The sequence below is a fragment of the Saccopteryx leptura genome, chromosome 6 (assembly GCF_036850995.1).
Source record: "Saccopteryx leptura isolate mSacLep1 chromosome 6, mSacLep1_pri_phased_curated, whole genome shotgun sequence".
Taxonomy (NCBI): domain Eukaryota; kingdom Metazoa; phylum Chordata; class Mammalia; order Chiroptera; family Emballonuridae; genus Saccopteryx; species Saccopteryx leptura.
This window is the reverse complement of record NC_089508.1, coordinates 56,795,245-56,803,279: the sequence shown is the minus strand read 5'-3', so window position 1 is coordinate 56,803,279 and position 8,035 is coordinate 56,795,245. Positions and strand designations below refer to the sequence as shown.

The 8,035-nt window shown below is 46.3% G+C and overlaps 1 protein-coding gene across 4 annotated transcripts in view; it reads left to right on the top strand.

Annotated features, from left to right (window-relative positions):
* The first annotated feature begins 3,810 nt into the window (after positions 1 to 3,810).
* The window catches only part of TLN2 (talin 2), a 462,611-nt gene continuing 458,386 nt past the window's right edge, over positions 3,811 to 8,035 (top strand). For 3 of the 4 annotated variants that reach the window (XM_066344644.1, XM_066344645.1, XM_066344640.1), the window contains exon 1: positions 3,811 to 4,509. The gene's annotated coding sequence lies outside the window, so the exon portion shown is untranslated. Of the gene's footprint in view, positions 4,510 to 5,903; positions 5,927 to 8,035 lie in introns of those variants that run through there. The other variant, XM_066344641.1, reaches the window with a different exon arrangement.

The window sequence follows — 8,035 nt, the reverse complement described above, 5'->3', positions numbered from 1 at the left end:
GAAAGGATATAAAGAGGGACAAATATACGGTGACAGAAAATGATTTGACTTTGGGTGATGGGTATACAACATAATCAACAGGTCAAATGCTATAGAGACATTTACCTGAAACCTATGTACTCTTTTTTTTTTAATTCATTTTAGAGAGGAGAGGGAGAGAGAGAGAGGAGAGACAGAGAGAGTGAAGGGGGGGAGGAGCTGGAAGTATCAACTCCCATATGTGCCTTGACCAGGCAAGCCCAGGGTTTCGAACCAGCGACCTCAGCATTTCCAGGTCGACGGTTTATCCACTGCGCCACCACAGGTCAGGCCAAACCTATGTACTCTTATTGATCAATATCACCTGTTCAAGTTAATTTTCTAAATAAAATTTAAAATAAAAAAAATGTCTTTCTACAGAATCTTGGTATTACAGAACATTTAATAAAAACATGTTTATCTATTTAACAATAAAATGGCAAATGGATAAAGAGACTTAACAGTTACATATTTAATATGAATTTTTATGATCCATAATAAAAACATATTTCAAAAACATTTTTTATCCTCATAGTATAATAAACTCTCTCAAAGCAATGAGCAAGTGATAAAAAAGAAACATCTTGCCTCACATACTGCTTATATTAACCACTTGATTTGAATGAAAGATTAATCTACTTTAGCATAATTTGGTATTCTTCTAGACCACATGTTTCTTCAGAGACATTAAACATCCCATTGGGTGTTTTATATAACATAGGAAAATAAAAATTAATCTCCAACATGTCCTGTGTAGGAAACAATAATAGCAATCATTTCATGAATCCATGTGAGCAATTTTCTCTTAAAAAGACAAATTTGGCTTTGGCCGGTTGGCTCAGTGGTAGAGCATCGGCCCGATGTGTGGAAGTCCCGTGTTTGATTCCTGGCCAGGGCACACAGGAGAAGCACCTATCTGCTTCTCCACCCTTCCCTCTCTCCTTTCGCTCTATCTCTTTCTTCCCCTCCCACAGCCAAGGCTCCATGGGAGTAAAATTGGCCCTGGGTGCTGAGAATGGCTCCATGGCCTCCACTTCAGATGCTAGAATGGCTCCAGTTGCAACGGATCATTGCCCCTAGTGTGCATGCCCAGTGGATCCCGGTTGAGTGCATGCAGGAGTCTGTCTTTCTGCCTCCCCACTTCTTACTTCAGAAAAATACAAAAAAAAAAAGACATTTAAATCTGCACCTATCAGTCCATCCTGAATAGTCAGGAATGAGTTGATGCCCCATGCTTAGATTTAGTTAAAATACTAAAATATATTAATCTTTGCAAAATGTCAAGTATCTGCCTTTCAAATAAAATGAAAGTAATTATCTTTTGTACAGAAACTCGCATAATATTCCCTTTGTAATTATTAGGTAATATTTGCTCCTAGAACTTATAATTAGAAAGGAGATGGAGAGCTAACAGAAGCCTGGGTATCTTGTTTCCATCTTGGTTCCCAGTATAGGCAACTTTTAGAAGATGTTGTTCTCACATCCACCTTGCTCCAGGGAGCGGACACATAGGGGGATAATGCCACAAACTGTTGGTGTTTTGTATTAAAGAACCACTAGAAGATATCCTAACATAACACAAATGATCATGTTATTAACATAACAAGATGATCTTATAAAGAAAAGTGTAACAAATATTTGGTGGAATTTCCTTTTCCTCTTCAATATGGAGTCAGTTGCTTAGGTATATACACACATGCATGCAGAAAGTCAGGAGATTGAATCATTTGTCAGGCTCTTTAGTACCAATCAACATCTTGTTTGGTATTCATAGCTCTAGATTGTGGAAAAAAACCGAGTTTTTGTTCTAGATGTATTTATAAATAACTTAGAAGATATCTATTTGGTTTACTTCCCCAAATGCTGCACTCTTTATTCACACAAAATGTGTATTAGTTTTCAGTTCCTAACGATCTGCTTGGCACGGAGTGGTACAATATGGAAGCTTGGCAAATTGATTAGATGGGATGTTTTACCTTAGGTTCTACCTACATAATCTAAAATAAACTGCCACCATATTTTCCTCTGCTGGATGAAGACAAAGCCCCAGAATGTGAACTTGTTAAAAGAAGTCCGATATTTTGCTGATCTAGGAAGAACTATGGTCACTTGTGACTAAGACATATAAGATCTATCTATCTATCTACCTATCTCTCTGTCTATAAAGAGAGAGGACTGTCAGTCAACGCTAAATTTAGAAATAATGATCTTTTCAGGCCTAGGGGAGGAGTCTCTATTTCAGAGCACTTACTTTAGGTTACTAATAAAATCAATTTTACTTCTATTGGGGAAATTGTTGAATAATATACTGGTAGGCAAAAGAATAGTTAAGAGTTGGTTTTTCTAAAGAAATAGGAAATGGCTCTGAGGTCATAAGGTTTCATAAACTGAGGTATAATAACAGTAAGTGAAATGTCCAAAGTCAGTTGGTTAGAAGTCAGGACTAAAGCAGAGTTCTAGGATTAATGTTCTTTCTCACTGCAGAAAGCTGTTTGGATCTCAGAGAACCAAAAAAAAAAAGTTATTAATTACATTAGTTTTTCACAGATATTCAGAGACACCTTCACCTCACAGCTCTGAATGTCATAGCAATTGGCTGCTATTTTGAGAAGTAAAAATTGCTGCATTAACCAATGCTATGCCAGGCCCTCTTGTAGGCAGAAATATGCAGATAAGGTCCTTGCTCTCATGGAGCTTACCTTTTAACATTAAACAGTATCTCCTTGGCAGTCAGTGGAAGCTCATGGAGCTTCTTTGAGAAGGGTGAATTAAGTGATGGGAAACCTTGAAATTCAGGTTGAAGAAAAAACTGATTGTGATGGGAAGCCATTAGGCCTTGTGAAGCCAGGACTAAGTGGAAGGGAAAAATGATTTTAGTTGCAAATAATTTTTGTTTCGATGAGCTTCTTTTGATGTAGCCTGGTATGTTAACTATGGTTGCTTTTTGTCAGTAAACTGAGGAACAATTTAGGTGGCATTAATTTAATCCACTTATTAGCAATTTCTTACAGAAATCAACAAGCATTTAGTTTTTAATGGTCCCCGGACGTAGCTTACTGCTACAAGTTATTGTTAGATTGGTGAATGTTTAAAAAGCTGTGGTGAGCAGAAATGTTTTACCTGTACTTGTGCAATTAGAAAGTCTATTTCCTGCAACTTTTAGGATTTTCTCAAGTCGCCAATTAATTGGTTTTCTGACTGTGCTTTTTGATTTATAAAGATTACTCTATACTATAAGCAACAAAGCTGTAGTCTAAGGTTATAAAGATCTCTGCAGTCATAATAAAATTAAGTTCATCAGTCTAGACAATGACATGCTATTGTTCTTACAGAATGTCCAGACTTATCCAATGTCCCAATGGCATCTTCAAGATAGTTTTAATTTGCAAAATCAACTCACTCTCTCCAGTTTATAGTGCAGTTTCATGCTCTAATGAACACCAAAAAGCTGCAGTTTACTTAAAAACATTTTTTAATTACAAAAATAATGTGCCTCTTACAGAAAAATCAGTAACTAAGCAGAAAAATAAAAATCACACATGATTCCACTAATCACTGAGCAACCTAGTTAATGTCCTGGCATTAATCCATCCATTCTTTTCTGCCTTTCTCCATACATCAGTTTTTAAAAGTGGGATCATGCAGTAGTACATCATGTACTGTGATGTCTCCTTGTCTGCTTAATAACTTTCAAGTCGTTCCATGTCATCCTGCAACATTTCCTGATGACTGTAAATGTAAAAGGTAAATGACACCATTCAAGGGCACAGTAAGCAGAACATTTTTTTTTCTCATGAATTTAATCAAGTACATCCCTCATCCCTAAAGTTGTTCTCAAAAACATCCAAGTGACCTCTGACCAGCAGAGCGTCAGTGTCTTCGTGTGTAACACGTGCGGAGTCCCTCCGCCAGAACCGCGGTAGAACCTCATTGCACGCCCAAGTCCTCTCGCTGGAACCACACCTCGCTTACTCCAGGGCTTGGCCAATGTTCGAGCCAAGCGCTCTGCCAACCCTGGGGCCCCATTCCAAAAGGTGCCGCGTCTCCCCCACGCCAACCCAATCCCCCTTACACAGCACAGCTCGAATTCTGGGGAGCCGCGGTAACCCTGCGCCTCCCTCTTAACGCGACAGCTCGGCCAGCGCGTCACCTTCCCTCACGGACCCTCCTAGCACCCGGCCGCGGGACAGAAACCCAGGAGGGGCTGGCGGGCGCCCGCACTGGAACAGCCCCAGTGCCGCGCCGAGCCGCTGCCGGACCGGAGCCGCGCGGGGCTGCTTCGTCCCCGAGTGATGACGCGCTTCCTGCCCTCCCCGCGCTCGCGGGCCGTGCGCTCGCGCTCGCCCTCGGCTCTTGTTCCGCGCTCGGAGCCAGCGGCGGCGGTAGCGGCTGAAGCGGCTGCGAGAGCAGAGCGGTCGCCGGGCGCGCTGGGGGACGCCGGCTGCACTCCCGGGCAGGCGCTCTGCAAAGAGACAGTAAATGCATCCCCCGGTAAGGCGCACGGCTCACTCGGGTTTTCCTCCTCCTCCAGCTGCATGCACGTTGCATGAATTTCTCGTGTCTTTTCCCTCCGTACAGAAGGAAAATGTGGGTGGTTTTCCCTTCCTTTTGCATCTCGTGAGTGATGCCAATGCAGAAAAAACCCTGCAAAGCTCTCAGGTTTGATCTTCTAGGAGGGCTTTCAGCAGGAAAATAAAAATAAAATAAAATAAATGCACCTGTCTATTGCACATGTATGTTTCACTGCACTCGACCTCGGCGCAGCGGTTTGCAAACAGCCTCGCAGCCGGCGCCCAAGAGCGGATTCCTGGCCATGGGCAGTCGGTCCCCTGCGGAGCTCCCGCTGGGTTTCCGGTAACTGGGCTTTGAAAAGCGGCCTCGCCTGCCTGGAGTGTCCCCTCGGCCCCGGTCGGGCCCCCGTGCCCGGGGAGCTGGCGCTGGCGGAGCGGCTTCATTCCAGCACTGGCCGCCCCGACTCCAGCGCCACTTTGCAAACAAGTCTCCGGCCGAGGCTCCGGGCAAGGACAGCACGCGGGTGCCGAGCTCCTTCTCCAGTCCTGGACTCTAATACCTGTCTATTCTACGACTCCCGCTTACTTGGCAATTTCGCCACCAGCAAACTGCTGGCCGCTGAAGGACGAGGGCAGCAATTGGATTCAGTGCCGCTGGATTTGGATTCAGTGTCGCACTGGACGAGCGGCGCCCGAAATTTCGCGCCCATTGGGAGCCGGGGGTCCTGGAGACGGGCGTTTAGGGATTCCCGGAGGGGACCGCGAAACGACGTTCGAGGGCGCCATATTTTCAGTGGGTCTTGGCTGCGGAGGGGAGGGGGCGAACAGTTTCTGGGCCCGGGAGATAGCGCGGCGCCCCCGCAGGAGAGGCAGGAGCGGTTTTCGCCGGGAAAGTTTGGCACCGAGGCCGGCGCGGAGGCGGCCGCGCTCGACGAGCACGGCGGCTGTCCCCGCAAGGGCGCGCGGGCTGCAGCGCGTCGCCAGTTCGGCTGGGGTTGCGGGCCCAGAGTCGCCGTCAGGGGCAGCGCGGTCGCCTCGCCTGTCCCACCAGGACGCGGCGTTGGGGCTCGGAGGCTCAAGGAACACGCCCCTCTCCCCGCTGCCCCGGCGCTCCGCGGGAACCGTGCGCTTGGCGGCGTCCCCCGGCCGGGAGCCGGGTGCAGAGCTTTTTCCTGGTGCCTAGGTTCGCCGGGGCGCTCCGCCGGCGCCGGAGCTCACTCCCTGCGGGAGAAGAGGCGCTTGGGTTCGCGGTTCAGCGCCAAGGGCCTGGCTTGCGGTCTCCAGGGGCCGCAGAACTGTCTGAGCTTCCTACCGCCTCCTAGGCTGTGGCGGCGACAGCAGCAACGCCCGCAACTGCGTGCTCTGCTGTCGCCACGATGCCAGCTTTTGCTGGCAAGGTAAGGGGGATTTCCATAAATTGGGTCTTCAGGTGATGCACGGGGAAACTTGATTTTTGCTGCTCGTGAAGAGCAGAGGTGACGTGGGGGAGTTGATTCAGAATCTGTGTCTTGTGGTGAAAACTCACCCCGGATTATTTCCAGAAGAAGAGAGGGAATGCGCTGAAGTGTTGGCGTTGGTCAAGACACAGCTAAAGACAGGCAGGTACAGATGAGATCCTGGAGAAATGAACCCCCCAAATTACAATCACCCTGATGCTCAACGTACACTTTCTTTGGCGCCTAATCGTACCTGGGTGTGCTGATTTGGGGCATTCATCAGGTTGCTCGTGGTCGTCCCTTCTCTGGAGCTTGGAGTTGGCGACTTCTCAGGAGTGAGTGCATCTTTACTTTTTAAACAGGTTGTGATTTTTTGCTTTGCCAAGGAGCAGGGGACGGGCGTGTTTGCTGACCTACAATCAACTGAATGCAGGCACGTGCTAGCCTTTCTCCTTGTCTTCTTACTGAAACGATGCCATAGTATTTGAGGTCATGCCAGCACTTTGGGGGCTTCATCTTTGGGGAGGCTTCAAGGGATCACAGAAACGGGGAATCCGGGTAGGGAGAGAAGGAAAGCTTTTTTGTCTGAGATGTGCCCTGCCATGTCAAGGATTAGGCTGCTCCTTCCTTGTCCACTTCCTTAAGTGGCTCCATTCACTGTGAATGTCAGTCATTCTTCCTTGATTGGTGATTTGGAATAGGTATACAAAAACTGATGAAGTGCCCTGTATGTGACAAGTGGCCATGAAAGGGAAGGGATACCTGAATGGATGTTATTTTTTTTCATTGAGCCCTAGAATTGTGGAAAACACCCAGAGTCCAAGGTACAGTTCCCTAAAATTGGCATTAGTGAACTAAATTAGAAATCAGTTGCAGAAAGTCTCCATCAGTTTCCTAAAGTTCCCACTTGAATCACAGAAACACAGGGCTCCTCAGATTGGGGGAGTCACTGGTTTTCCTCTGCCTTTGCACCCACTTTTTTTGGCCTTGTCCTTTTACCTGGACAGGGGAAGTGAATCTTTAAGTTGACCCTGTTGAATGAGTACTGGGCATATTCTTTACAGGCATAGGCTATGTGTGTGTCTTGAATTCACCTACTGCTAAACCTGCTTGTTCAGGGTTTTTCAAACACTTCCCTAGAGTATTTTTAAGTGAAATCAGTTTTTACAAAGAGGTGTGTGTGTGTATGTGTGTGTATTTTCTAGTCCAGTTTCTGTCATTAATATCTCCAAATTATACTGATTCCCCTACTCCTCCACTTCTCCCTCCCAGCTTATCATTAATTCCCGAGAAGTTAAACATGGATGGTTACAGGTGGTGAACAATCTAACATTTTAACAACTATGCTCAGAAAAATAAATACAGTGTGTCCATAAAGTCATGGTGCACTTTTGACCGGTCACAGGAAAGCAACAAAAGACAATAGAAATGTGAAATCTGCCTGACCTGTGGTGGCGCAGTGGATAAAGCGTTGACCTGGAAATGCTGAGGTCGCTGGTTCGAAACCCTGGGCTTGCCTGGTCAAGGCACATATGGGAGTTGATGCTTCCTGCTTCTCCCCCCCCTTCTCTCTCTCTCTCCTCTCTCTCTCTCTCTCTCTCTCTCTCTCTAAAATGAATAAATAAAATAAAATTAAAAAAGAAATGTGAAATCTGCACCAAATAAAAGGAAAACTCTCCCAGTTTCATATCTATTCAGTGCAGTTCAATGTGGGCTCACGCACAGATTTTTTAGGGCTCCTTAGGTAGCTATCCCGTATAGCTCTACAGACTCGTCACTGACTGATGGCCTACCAGAACGGGGTTTCTCCACCAAACTGCCGGTTTCCTTCAACTGCTTATCCCACCGAGTAATGTTATTCCTATGTGGTGGTGCTTCATTATAAACGTGCCTATATTCACGTTGCACTTTGGTCATGGATTCGAATTTAGCAAGCCACAGAACACACTGAACTTTCCTCTGTACTGTCCACATCTTGACTGGCATGGCCGTGGGCTGCTCCGCTGTAAACATGGTGTTACGTCATCTGCGCATGCGCACATGCTGCCACATCATCCTATGGAAACTGGG